Genomic DNA, 13,745 nt, shown 5'->3' with positions numbered 1-13,745 from the left:
CCCAGCCCCCGTGGCGGAACCGGAAGTGTCTTTGATAGCTACGCTGAGTTTGCGTGATTTTGCGACAAAGATTTACGACCTCGGCGCCATCTTGAAAGCGTCAGTATGAAGTACCTAGTCGCTACGTCACCATTTTGAGAAGGTCAGTGTGTCTCCTAGGGTTGAAGTTAATCGCAATAGCCATCTAGAAGAGAGCAGAAAGTGAGGTGAGGATGACTAGTATTGTCATCGTATTGAGATGAAAGGAGTTCTTTATATTTTTTGGATATCAGAGATGAAAGGAACATAGCTTTCATTGCAACAGACCATATTGAGTGAAGAGGTGAGGTAAACGAATGGCGCCATCTTGAGGAGGGCTAAGTAAACTCAGTGTTTCCAAAATGAAAACAAAGGGAATTTAATAAAACTGGAGGCGTGTCGGGGCGGGGGGGAGCGGGGGCATGGAGGTGGGGTTGGGAGGAAGGCGGCGGTGGGGGGAACGGCACCTATTGTTTGAGAACTGGGCTGTGGGAAAAACTCATTTTACTTTTGGTGATTTGGTTGGTTGATTTTGGGGGACGGGGCGTTTCTTTTATTCTTTTCTTTTCTTTTATCTGTAAGACAGGGTCTTAATGCATAGCCAGCTGGCCTCAAACTCAATGCCTCAAATTTGCAGCAATCCTTCTGCTTCTGCCTCCTATATGCTAGGATTACAGGTGTGACTATGCCCTTCAGAATGTTTGATCCATTCATTCAACAGGGTTTCTCTGTGTACTCCCGGCTGGCCCAGAACTTGTTTTTTAGGCCAGACTCGCCTTGAATTTACAAATACCTGCCTACCTCACTCTCCCTAGTGCAAGAGATTAAAGCTGTGTTCCACCACAACTGGCACCCAGAATAGTCTTATTTTTTTTACTATATTGTTTGAATTATAACTTATTAAAAACTTTTTTATTTTTATTTAATTCATTTATTTTGATTTTTTTGAGACAGGCTTTTCAGGACAGGCCTTGGCTGTCCTGGACTTGCTTTGTAGACCAGGCTGGCCTCAAACTCACAGCGATCCGCCTGCCTCTGCCTCCCGAATGCTGGGATTAAATTGACCTGGATTAGAAAAGAATTTTGAACAATTTCTGAAATGTCCTTAAACACGCATTTGTTCTATTTCTGTAAAGCAATGTTCCCAGAATTGATGATGATAAAGTCAAAACAATGAACTCTGAAAACACTGAATATGCTCTATGTCCTACAGTATCAAATGTTTAGTCAACATTTAATTCCTTATGTTAAAAACAAGCACACTCATCTCATTAGGATGCAAATTTGTTTTTATCTTTGATATATGGTGAAATTTTACACATACCAAAGAATTGTTTTAAACTTTAAAAAAAAATCTGCACACATGTTCTATTTACCTATATATACTTGGGGTCATGAAAAATATATATTGGGTAAGAAGTAGTTGTGAGTGGAAAAACTTTATGAAAACTAAGGGCTGTAACATTGCTAAGTGTGGTGGCGCATGCCTTTAATCCCAGCACTGGGGAGACAGAGGCAGGCAGATCTCTGTGAGGGAGGCCAGCCTGGTCTATAACGTTGTGTCCAGGACAGCCAGGGCTGTTACACAGAGAAGCCAAAAAGAAAAAAGGAAAAAAAAAAAAAAAAAAAAAGACTAATGTTATAATTACTGTCTTACTTTGTAGAATGCCTATAGAAAATCTCTGGTTATCTCCTGGTTAGATTTGTAAGCTTACACCATAGAAATTCTTACTAAGAGTGGCCCCCACTAATGAGACTACCTCCCAAGACACGGACATCACTAGGAAAGGATAGGATATCTAGCTCAGTGTTGTAGCACTTGCTTAGCATGTGCAAGAACCTGGGTTCCATCCCTAGCACTGGGGAGAAATAAAAACAAGCCACTGAGTTTCCTTTGTTTCCCCAGCTGTTACACAGGATGTGACGTTGGCCAGAATGCTGTCCTGTAGGCTCATAAGTTCTCATACATCCTGTTCCTAAAAGCTCCCTTATTCCTTTGATGCCTTCCCAGCAGCTTGATCTGTCTGGAATTGCTTTCCTCTATCTAGTCCCAGCTACAGCCCAGTGCCGTTTTCCAGAATGCTGTCTTCTAAACCACACCTTGCACCAGAGTCTCACAGAGATTTCTTGCAGAAAAATACAGGAAGAAAAGGACCTTAGATGAGTTAAAGAAACCTGGGAACATACCAATCACCCTCTGAGCCTCAATTCTCTTACCTGGCTGGGCACACAGGAGATTTGACACCATGAAATGAAAATAGCTCTGTATCCATTAAAATTTTCTTTGTTTGTTTGTTATGACCAAATACATACCAAGAGCAACTGAAGAGAAGAAGGCTCATAGTTTGAAGGGATACAGACTATCATAAAGGAGAAGGTGTGGTCGGAGGTTGTTCCATCCCACAACCCCAAGCTCCATCCAGGTTGAGACCCTTCACTTCCTTGAGTTTTGACCACCCTGGAATGAATGAAGCTACTCTAGAGATCCCTTGCTTGTTGGGAGTCCTGTATTCAGATCTGACTTCTGTCAATGTCTGTGAAGAATCTCCTGTATCAATGTTGTGTGAACATTGCTCCCAAATTTTCTCTGGTTGGTTAATAAAGAGGCTGAGAGCCAATGGCTGGGCAGAGGAAATAGAAATGCTGGACTTCAATCCAATGGTGTGGGGGGTGGGTCTCAGGTGGGGACCACAAGTAGAGGGAGAAGGAAGAAGAGGGAGAGAAAGGACACGGCCATGAGGACTGGCCTGATGGAGCAGAAGCATCCCAGGCAGGACCAATATGACAAGTAATTCAGGGGGTGTGTCTGGGAAGTAGCCAGACTAGCATAGAGAGTTAGAACACATCAATACCTACCCAGTGTTAGTGCTTTAAGGCTTGTTGACTAAATCTATAGGTCTCTGCCTCAGTATTTGGGAGCTAGAACGAATGATAGGGAAGGGCCCCCAAATTATAAAGTATAGTTACACTCACTCCGGCTGCCAGACGATTGAAACAATGGATCCCCGGAAATTGTCATTTTCCCCCCACAAAGCTCATGCTGGCAGAAGAAAAGAGCCTAAAATAGAGCGGCAGAGATGACTCAGTAGTCAAGAGCACGGATGCGCTTCCAGAGGGCCTGGGTTTGGTTCCCAGAATCCATATAGCACCTCCCAACAATCTGTAACTCAGTTTCAGAGAATCTGATATGCCCTTCTGACCTCTGCACGCACCAGTTGTGCATATGGTATATGGTCACACATGCAGGCAAAACACTAATAGACATAACATTTTTTTTTTTTAATGTAAAGAAAGAAAACTGAAAAAGCCTAAAGCTTTAAGCTAACTAGAACAGAAACTTTTCTCCTGGGAAAAGGTTTGCAGGCCACCCTGCAAGACAATAAAACCAAGATGGTGATGAGGGGACCATGCCTTGACCAGGACTGCTCAGCAATGCATAACTCTGGCCCTCTAATTAATCCTTAACCTTACTTCAGGACTCCAAAGATGCACTTCAGTGGGGGAGGGGTCAGTGCATCTGAGTCTCTTTTCCCAATGTGGCCACATTGAACAAATCTCCCTTTTCTTCTTTTCACTATTACTTTCACTCTTTTAACTGGATTTTCAAGGCCAGGTGGTTGAGCCTGACTAGTAGGGGCACAGGGTGTGATCCTAAATCCAGTACCAACATCTTGGTGGAACAGCAAGTAGAAGGCAGAGAGGAGTAGATCCCAGATTAAAATCAAATGCCTCAAAACCCTCCTCACAGTGATCTACTTCCTTCAGTCAGTGAGGCTCCACATCCTAACGTTGTCACAACTTTCTGAAGCACACTATCAGTCAGGGACCAAGTGTTCAAACATACGAGACTATGAGGGTCATTTCATAGTCAAGCTGCATCCAGCCTGCATGTGGAAACAGCTGTGTGCACATCCCTCACAGTTTCAGAGCTGTGGGTGACAACAGTCTGTATGGTGATGCTGCATACTTGACAGTGTGTCTCACGCCTGCTGGGCCCCAGGGGTGTGCAGCGAGTGGCAGGTGGATTTTCTTCTTCCTTTTCATCCCTTTTCATTGTCTATGAAATCTTCTATTGGCTTTAAATCAAGGTGGAGAAAGACAATCTTCCAAAACAGTCATTTCCCCAGGAGCTTAGCTACATTCAGGCTCATTTTCAATGACCTGCAGGGGTCTTCCAGCCAAGAGACACCTAAGGATGCACTGTAGGCCAGCCTCACCCACTGCAATCATCTGCCAAGGCTGCTAGTGTGAGATTCTAATCGGCTGTAGAGTCTACAGGCTTAATTGAGTCCAGGAAGCCTTTTTAGCATGTAAAAAACTGTTTGTTTGTGTGTGTGTGTGTGTGTGTGTGTGTGTGTGTGTATACAAACCCTGTTTCCTTAAAGGAAAACTATGTCTCCTCTCACTGTCCAGCACACAGAGAGCCCTCACCTTGTTCCATCTCCAACACCACTGACTCTAATGAGAAATTGCTCAGCAGTGCATGAATAAGCTGACTCCAACGTGTGCAAAAAGATTAGGTTCACTAAAGAAAATTGGGTTTTCAACAAGGGCGTGGGGTGAGACAGAAGGCAGGAAGATAAGCAGAGTGGGGCCCTGGATGACAATGCAGCTGACCTTCACGAGGATAAGCAAGGCTGTCGGTGTCATTGTGGCACTTACTTTCTGCAGCAGCCTCAAGAGATGGGTGCTGTCATTGTTGTCACACAGGAGCTGGCAGAAGCACAGAGAAGGCAAGTGTGTAGACAAGGTCACACAACCTGGAGTCAAACTCTACTGGGAAAAGAAAAAAAAAATCAGCCTGTTGTCCCAAACTATTTCTGCAGGGGAAAAATAAAAACCCTGGGTCACTCTAAGTTCCTGCTGACTGGTGGCAATCCTTAGCTTTTCTGGCCTTACAGCTGTCTCTTTAACCCTATTGACCCACCTCCCTGTGGATCTATCTTTCCATGATTGTCTTCATATATAGACATTGCTATGTGAAAAAAGGGCCTTCTGGAATCTGGGGTGGTCTCAACTTTAACTAATGATATCTACAGGGACACTATTTCCAAAGAAAGTCACATTCTGACTTCCATTTTTGGACTTACATACATCTTTTTCTTTTTTTTCCCTGGGGGAAGGAGGAGTGCCAGAAAAGACCCCAGTACCTGTCTTGGAAAAAAATCACTTGAGGCCCACAACAGTGGTGGGAGGAGAGGGACCTGAGACCCATGACTGAGGCGCGGCAGCACTGAGTGACACAGAGGCTGTCTGAGGGCAGAGATGGACAAAGCAAGCTCCCTGCCACTCAAGTCAGGCTGCTAGGAAGCAGGTTTCCCCTTCTGGGCCGTCCAGTGCATGCTGCCACCCTTCCCCAGCAGCAGGGTGTGCCTACCAGCTTGTCAATGTAATAAATGGTAACAACAACCAACTTACAAAGAAAAGGGTTTATTCTGGCTCTCGGGTTTTCAGAGACTTGAGCTCATGGTTGACTGGCCCCATTGCTGTAGGCCCATGGTGAAAAATCACAGCATTGCAGGAGCAGATGTTCACCTCATGGCCAGGGAGGGAGAGGAGTTGGGAGAGGGAGAGCACAGAGGCATATTAGGAATCAGGGGTCCCACTGTTCCCTTGAAGGGAACACCCTCATCACTTAAGGACCTCCCACTAAGCTCTGCCACTTCCCCATAGCACCACCCTTGGAAGAAAGACTTCAGTGTGTGGGTCTCTGGGAGATTCCAAACCCAAGCATTAGCAAGGAACAAGGAAACACACCTTGGTGAGAGCCACATCTGGCCACAGGTAGGAACTGAAATGGTGACAAGGAGGACAATGGACACTGGGGAAGGCCATACTGTTGATTAGGACTCTGAGAAAGTGCTTGAATGTGGAGCTAGGAGTCCAGGCAGTTAAAGGACAGACAGACAGGCATGTATCAGATGGCCACTACAATAGGGAGGACAATGTACCCAGCAGGACAGGAAGGAGTGCTTGTGTCCCTGGTGCTTCACAGAGCACCGTGAGGCACTTTGGTGTCTGCCCTGTATAAGGCAGTTCCAGGCAAAGGAGGGATGTAATGGTCTGACTTGAGGATTAACAAGATCTCTGTGCTGCTGGGCTAGCGAAGACTTTTCTAATAATGTTTGCTAGTTCACACTTTCACTCATATTCAGAAAGGAATCCAACACACTTGTTTTAAGGTTAAGTGTATGCTCAAGAGGCCAAGCAAAACACCTGTGAGTCGTCTGGCTGTGAGCCCATGGGAGCACCTTCTGCATGCCAAGCAGTGGGCTAAGTGCTTTCTTAGGTGTATATTAAAATATTTTTTTTCTATTTTAAGTTTTTAGACTTATAGAAGAATTCAAAGATAGCATGGGGAGTTTTTTACATGGTCCTTGGCCACTTCCCTCTGTTGACACTTCAGGACTTTTGTCACATGCAAGAACCAAGTTTCATAATGCTGTCAAGAAGTCTGCTCTTTCTTCCCAGTGTTGTTCAGCCAGGCTGCCACACTGTGCTTAACTGTCAGTTTCCACACGACAGTGAGGGTTTCTCAGACTGTATTAGTCTGATTTCTGTGACTTGAGCTACTCAGCCTATGAAGAGGAAGATGTATTTGGCTCATGGTTACATCTTTCTGTGATGGAAGTTTTGGTTTCTTTGTAAACTCAGTTATGTTACGTAAATATGTTTTTGTTTTAATCCCAAGTGTGGGATTTTAGTTTGGGCTTTAATATGTGCATAGCTGATAGTTGCCTCCTGCAGGCCGTGGTCTTTGCCAGTCGGTAATGGCAATGAGAGGGGTATGGCTGGGATGCTGCGGAAGATAAATAGGAGAGCCTAGAGAGAAAGTGTGGTGTGTGGTGGTGGCCTGTAGCGAGTGGCAGTGCGAAGAGACCAGAGACAGATGGTTTGGTGGCTTGGCTATAGACGGAGAGAAACATTTCAATGTATCAGCTCAGAAGAAACTGCTTGCTGCGTTTGCTGTTGATGGAGATTGGTACTGCTCCAAAAGAACCCAATTTGCCCTAAAAGCTGGGATAAGTAAAGGGGTCTGTGCCGCTCTTCCCACTAACCTTCTTTCTCATACTCAGTGTTAAGGGGTTGGTGGAAGGGGAATAGAGGCTTCAATACCCCAAATAGAATAGTTTAAAAAAAGAATGTCAATATCTTTCTTGGCTCCATGGCTCTCAGCCTATAGTGGTGCAGTTTATTGTGGTGGGTACAGGTGTTGAAGCAGAGGAAGATGGAGAAGGAAGGAGGGGAAAGAGGAGGCCCAAGTCCCAGTATCCTCTTCTAGGGCACAACCTCGATGACCTAACTTCCTCTCATCACTGTGCCCCTCCTCTTAAAAGGTTCCACCACCTTCAAGGCTTAAACACATGGACCTTTGGGGGCCATTCGAGCTCCAAATCACAGTGCTTTGTGTATTGGAAACATCAAGACACAAGTCTTTGTTTCTGGTGACTTTGGAAGATTTCAACAAACTTGGTCAGGGGTGTGTGTGTGTGTGTGTGTGTGTGTGTGTGTGTGTGTGTGTGTGTAAGCCTGTGTGCATGCCTACTTGTATGTATATATAGCATATGCCTGCAATGCTCAAGGAGGCTATAAAAGGGCATTGGATTCCCTGGAACGGGTTGCAGATGGTTGAGATTACAGACAGTTGAAAGCTGCCATATGGGTGGTAGGACCTGAATGCTAAGCCATTTCTTCAGCCCTTGTGGTTTTTTGGTTGGTTGGTTAGTTGCTTGGTTTAACAGTAGATTCTCCAATTTAGATGTGCCTGAATTTCTCAGAGCCTAAATATCCTCCTGAGGATATCTTAGGACATTCACCCAATACAGTGCATGCCATTAAGATTATTTTTGAGTTAGAACCTTAGTCCCCTGGCATGTGGTTTTTGCCAAGTTGCTCGATTGAAAGCTACTTTCCCACTCGCTCTTTCTTCAAAAACAACTCACCTACAGCAGCCCACTGTCAAGTGGTGCTCCATGTAATTAATTTTATTTATTTGTTTCTTTTTATTTATGTATATGTGTTTGTTTGCTTGTCAGTTTATACACTGTTGCATGTGGGAGCCCCTGGAAACCATAAGAGGAAGTCAGATTCCCTGGAACTGGAATTACAGAGGTTGTGAGCCACCGTGTGGGGTCTGGGAGTCAGACCAGGATCCTCTGCAAGAACAGTAAGTGCTTTTAATGGTTATCATCTCTACAGCCCAGGTGTTTTTTTTTTTTTTAATTGACAAATAATCACATGCTTATAGGAAATGTGATGTTTTGATGTATTTTACAATGTGTGATATCAGGCTCATTAACAAATCTGTCACCTTGTTTATTGCTCTTTTGTAGTTGAAATGTTTAAAAATCTCTTTCAGCAAATTTGAAGAGCGTGCTGCATTGTTTTTAGTTTGATCGCCACTCTGCAGTACAGTGCTGGACTGTGTCCCTCTGGCTCAGCCTAAACTCTGTGACCTTTGATAAATACCTCTTCGTCCCACCCTATCACCCATCTGTGGTGGCCATCACTCTTCCCACACTTTGATTTTATGAGTTCAGCTGTGGATTCCTACCTTCGAATAAGATCACGTGGTCCTTGTCTTTCTGTGCCTGGCTTGTTTCATGCTAATGTCCTCCAGGCTCATCAAAGACACTTTGAGATTGTGATCTTCCTGACTATACCTCCCAAGTTCTGAGATGACAAACATGTGCCACCTCCCCGCCTCCTATTTGACGTTCACTGTTCATGTGTTGCCCAGTGGATGCCTAGGCGCCTTGCATCTCTTAGCTAGTGTGAAAAGCTCAGCAATGAACAAGAGGGAAATTTACACCTAGACATGTCTGCGTCAAAACAGGGGCAAGAAAGATATTAAATGAACAATATTCCAGTCCAGGAGTGATGGTGAATGTCTTTAATCTTAGCACTCAGAAGGCAAGGGAATCTCTGTGAGTTCGAGGCCAGCCTGGACTACAAAGCAAGTTCCAGGCCAGTGAGGACCACACAGTGAGAATCTATCTCAAAAATAAAATAAAATACTACATTCTACTTCAAGGAACTATACAAAAATTATAAGCAAAATAAAGTCCAAATCAGTAAAGAAAGACCAAAGCACTGATGAATTTTATTTACTTAAATTTTGTTTTCATATTTTCTTTAGTTTTGTTTGTTTGTTTGAGACAGGATTTCTTTATGTAGCCCTGGTTGTCCTAGAACTCTATGAAGACAAGGCTAATCTGGAACTTGCAGAGATCTGCCTGCCTTTGCCTCTGCCTCCTGACTGCTGGAATTAGAGAGGAGCTCCACCATTTAATTTGACAAGAGCCACCTAGAAGAAATATCACTGTTCCTACTTTACAGAGTAGGGAGTTGAGACTCAAGGAGGCATGGAACCCCACTCAAGGCCATAGGGGAGCTGTTCACCCACACTCTGCTGATGCACCCAAAGGCTTGGGCTCCTGGACAGATCTCTCCCTGCTGTGCCCATCCCTTCATAGCCAGAGGTAGAAGTAGCCGGAGTTCCCCTGTGGCCCCAGTGCCTGACAGGAGGATGACTTGAAAAGCGGCCCCAAATCACATTCATTTTGCAGACAGGAGCCTCAGGGATGAGCTATTTATTGCTAAGGTCCCGATGCCCACTTTAATTTCCTGCCTGGTGTAAGATGGATACAGATAGAGACAGCAAGCTGAGAGGCGCTGCTAGGGTTGGGGGACTATGGTAGTCACAAGGACTGTAAGGACAACCACCTTCCTCCTGGATTCCTCGTGAGAGAGACCATCCACAGCAGGGATGTTATCCATGTCTGGGGACCATGACTTGGGCAGGAAGGCAGACAGAGTCACAGCGCTAGAGGAAGATGAGATTTGCTAGTCCCATGGTACTATGAGAGGGGGACCACCAGGACTGGCACCCTCAAAAGTGACATCACCAGGGCGTAACTGCTCCTACTAGAACCCATGCATGGGTGATTTCATCTCCCTATTGCTTACCTCATGGAATCTTGGGATTCCAGTCTGATGCTTTTCCTTCATAGCTTCATACATGCTGGCCTTCAGCCCAGGGCCCTCACTTGGTTCTGGCACTGTGCTCTTGGGTTTTCCAGACCCCAGGACCATGAGCAAAGTAAACTTTTGGTGTCAGATATTTTGTTGTAACAACAGAAAAGAGATCAAGACAGGGAGCCAACCTCCTACACGGTTATTCTATCAGAGGGTCTTCACATGAGAGTTAGCGGCAGGCTGGAACCTGTGGATGTGTTGCCCACTGCGCCTGTTTGTCAAGAACTGTCCCTGGGATTTGTGATGTGTCAGCTACGAGTATGAAGCTGAAATCCAGAAAAAGACTCTAAATGCCTTTACTGTCAAGGCAGAGTCCCAGCATGCCACATTTAACCAAGGTGCTTCAATAAAGGGATGCTTATTTCTTTTTGTGCATGCAGGCATATGCAGTTGCATGTACACATATTTATGGAGGCCAGAAGTCAGGAGGCCATTTTCAGCTCAGGCATCATTCCTCAGGAAGTACCCACTTTGTTTTGTTGCTGTTGTTTTGTTGGTTGGTTGGTTTTAGACTTCAGAGAGATCTTCCTGTCTGTGCCTCACTAATGCTAGGATTAAAGGCACATGCCATCACACTGGCTTCATCTTTTGGTTTGCTTTTGTTTTTTGTTTGTTGTTGTTGTTTGTTTGTTTGTTTGTTTGTTTGAGATAGGATCTCTCACTGGCTTAGAACTCATCGATTAGGGCAGGACAGTTAGCCAGTGAGTCCCAAGAATCTGCCCATCTCTGCTCCTCTAGTACCCCGCATGCTTGAGTTTTCTTTTTCCTTAATTTTTTTTAGACTTTAAAAACATTATGTTTATATGTTTTGTATGTGTCAATGACTGTGTAATATGTGCATGCCTGGTGCCCATGGAGGTCAAAAGATGGCACTGGATCCCTTAGAACTGGAATTAAAGATGGTTGTGAGCCACCATGTGGGTGCTAGAATCTGAACTCAGGTCCTCTGTAGGAGTAGCCTAAGCTTTTAGCTGCCAAGCCATCTCTCCAGCATCTGAATTTTCTTAATACATATCCATACATGTGAAGACCCTCTGGGCATCCATCTCAGGGCCTCGTGTTTGCAAGGCAAGCATTTTACTGAGTGAGAATCTCACAGCCCTGAAATGCTTATCTCTTTATGGTCCGGCTTATGGATTGATTATCCAAATTGTCTTTACCACAACCCTAATAGGTCAATCCCTCTGAGAGCCCCATTTGACAGGTGAGGAGGCTCAGAGAGCCTAAGTGGGCACCCCAACATCACACAGCTTACTATGTTTTAGAGTTGGAACTTACAGCCAGGTGCATCTGACTCCATAGCCCAGGTTGGTTCTATTTCTTTTTGCATATATGTTCCAACATCTTCCTGAGTTTGTTATAAAAGATAAAGTATGGGACTGGTAGAAGGCTTACTGGTACAGTCCTGCCATGAGAGAATGAGGACCTCAGTTTAGATCCACTAACACCCGTGTACACAGCCGAGGGTGTCACTGTGCTTCTGTAACACCAGCACTGGAGCTTGAGGTCAGAGACAGGCAGATCACTGAAGTTAACTGGCTAGCCAACCTAGCCAAACTGACGAGCTTTAGGTTCACTGACAGACCTTGTCTCAAAATAATTAATAAACAGAAGTGGAAAATGATCAGGGGAAAAACATATCAATGTGGGGTCTCTACATGCATGTGCTCCCATGTGCTTCTGTGTATACCACATGTAACTCAAGAGCACATGCATGTACACACACACACACACACACAAAGATAAATCTTACTGGATACAGTGGCATACCATACATCCCGTCCTCCAGAAGCAGAGGCAGGAGGATTATCTGAGCATTGGGAGTTTTCCACTATTGTGTCCTATAAGCAAGGGGTATCTATACTAAGTGTTAATAGTGGGACTGTGCCTGGGAGTAGCCACCACACTCCACCCTAGACAACATACTAAGACCCTACTCTTAAATATAAAAGGGGGCAAGGATCTATCTTGAATGACAGAGCTTTCTTAGTATGCACAAAAGACTGGCACCACATTAACTAGGCATGAGGATCAGAAGTTCAATGTCATCCTCAGCTACATTGAGCCCAAGACCAGTCTGTTTCATGTGACATCAAAGAGAAGGAAAGTGAAAGGAAGAAAGAAAAAGAGAGAAAAGTTAAAAAAAAAAAACCCACCCCTTGCCTCCTCCCCCGGGTCTGTGTTGGGTAACACACGCCTTCTATAGCAAGCACATATTTAAGTATTCCCAGGGCACACAACATCTGCTGCTATATGCTCGCCTTCCCTATCTGCAGGTGCATGGCTGCGAGTGGGTGAGACAGAGTGTGGCAAAGACACTATAAATGCCAGTGTGATTTTCACACCCAACTGTCTAAGAATTAGCAAGCTTTGCAGAACCGTGAGGGGCAAACGCGCCTCCTTCAGGCACTGTCGTCTACGCAGCCGGTCTGGGGAACCAGGAGGCTGTGTTGAGCCCCATGTGTATGTGTGGTCTGTGGACATGACAGCACACTCATCTGCAGCTCTCAGTGAGAACACAGGGGCCTTGCCCGGCAAGGCTGAGGGTGAGTCATGAACAAGAGGCCTGATGGTGACGTTGATGGAGTAATGACTTTCCTTCAGATCGGATGCTGCTTCCTATTACTTAAAGAAAAAGGGTCTTTATGGTAATTTAGAGAAGAAAACCAAAGCTAAGTCAGACTCCACCTCTTCCAGGCTATAGTGAGACTCATTAGTGAGAGAGGTTACTTCATCAAAGAAACAGGCTTTCTCTGCATGGAACCAACACAGAAAACTAATTCACGCCATCAATCCTGGACAACTGTTAACGCTTCCAAAGCCCATGTTCCTCAAAGTCATATACTGAAATTGTCACCCAGTGTGTGTCAGTTCTAATCACTCCTTTGCTGTGATTACTTTCAGAGCCACTCTGCTTATGGTTCTACAGAAGCCCAAAAGACCATCACCAAGCATAAAGGAGCTTCGCCCAAGTCCCTGTGCCTTCCTTCCCTGGTGTCTCGGTGGAGGTCCTCAGCTCCCAATTCACTTAGTTGTCCTGAAGTGGGACAAGATACCAAGTGTCCTCTGGTCACAGTGCCCTGATGTATTATGGGAGCCATCACTTCCTCTATAGATTACGAGGCTAGGGAAGAGAAAACTTGCATTCTGAATGCTGAGGTCAGGAACTGAAAGAGAAAAGGAATGCCAAGATTTGTGGACTGAAGAAGGGTCCTGCCATGTTCTAGCTCCCTAGAGACAGTACTCTAGAAATTACCCTCAGGTGCACTGTGCACTGACCACAGCGGCCACTGTCTGGCTCTGCCTTGTTTGTGTTTCTCCAGCCATAGGAACATTTAACAACACAATCCAACACACGGGGGTGGGAAGATGGGGGGAAGCATGTGCGTGATGTTACTGTGGTAGACCTTGTCTCACTCAGAGCTCAGTTGCAGAGCACCTGCCCAGCACATATGAGGAGGCCCCGGGCTCATCATCCAATGCCTCAGACAACACCTCTCGCCACTCAAAGTCAATTCCAACAGGACAGAGACGTCTGTGGGTGGCTGCCATGGCCCCACCATATGAACTTAGTACAGTTCTTTCTACCTGCCTGCTGAAGAGACAGGGCACTACCTTTATTCCACTTCCTGAAATGCACCTGTGCTCATGGGCTGGGGGAGAGTAGGGGGAAAGCATCTGGATTGTTC

General features: G+C 45.3%; 1 long non-coding RNA gene across 1 annotated transcript; it reads left to right on the top strand.

Annotated features, from left to right (window-relative positions):
- Positions 1–7: 7 nt before the first annotated feature.
- LOC127197187 (uncharacterized) lies at positions 8–13,361 on the top strand. Its single transcript, XR_007831615.1, has 3 exons — positions 8–142; positions 8,055–8,185; positions 12,961–13,361. It is a non-coding gene; the product is annotated as an uncharacterized LOC127197187 (long non-coding RNA).
- Positions 13,362–13,745: the final 384 nt, after the last annotated feature.

The sequence above is a fragment of the Acomys russatus genome, chromosome 13, assembly GCF_903995435.1.
Source record: "Acomys russatus chromosome 13, mAcoRus1.1, whole genome shotgun sequence".
NCBI classification, from domain to species: Eukaryota; Metazoa; Chordata; class Mammalia; order Rodentia; family Muridae; genus Acomys; species Acomys russatus.
The sequence above is the reverse complement of the archived record's forward strand: the minus strand, read 5'-3'. Positions and strand labels throughout refer to the sequence as shown.